Genomic DNA, 604 nt, shown 5'->3' on the forward strand with positions numbered 1-604 from the left:
TTCAATACAGAAGTCCCCGGTTGTATGTGACTGTTTTTTTTTTAAAAAACCTTTTTTGGAGTATAGTTGATTTATAATGTTGTGTTAGCTTCAGGTGTACAGCACAATGATTCAGTTACACATATACAACATCCACTCTTAATTTTTGTTAGATTCTTTTCCTAAATAGGCTATTACAAAGTATTGAGTGGAGTTCTCTGTGCTATACAGCAGGTTCTTATTAGTTACCTGTTTTATATACAGTGGTGTATATATGTCAGAAAAATGTGGAATACTCCACAAATTTGCATGTCATCCTTCTACAGGGGCCATGCTAATCTTCTCTGTATCATTCCAGTTTTAGTCTATGCATTGCCAAAGCAAGCACTGTATATGGCTCTTAAGCCCTTGAAATATGGCTGGCCCAAATTGAGTGTATTCAAGACTTAGCGCACACAAAAAAATGTACATTATTTCATCAGTAATTCTGCATATTGATTGCATATTGAAATAATAATACATTGAATGTATTGGGCAAAAAATACATTATTAAAATTAGTTTTACCTGTGGCTATTTAAAATTTTTTAATTGCATATATAGCTCATATTACATTTCTGTTGGACA

The 604-nt window shown here is 32.3% G+C and overlaps 1 non-coding gene across 1 annotated transcript; it reads right to left on the reverse strand.

Annotated features, from left to right (window-relative positions):
• Positions 1–260: 260 nt before the first annotated feature.
• Positions 261–365, reverse strand: LOC138986144 (U6 spliceosomal RNA). The gene has a single exon (XR_011463045.1). It is a non-coding gene; the product is annotated as a U6 spliceosomal RNA (small nuclear RNA).
• Between the last annotated feature and the right edge of the window lie 239 nt (positions 366–604).

This window comes from Bos mutus, chromosome 28 (assembly GCF_027580195.1).
Source record: "Bos mutus isolate GX-2022 chromosome 28, NWIPB_WYAK_1.1, whole genome shotgun sequence".
NCBI lineage: Eukaryota > Metazoa > Chordata > Mammalia > Artiodactyla > Bovidae > Bos > Bos mutus.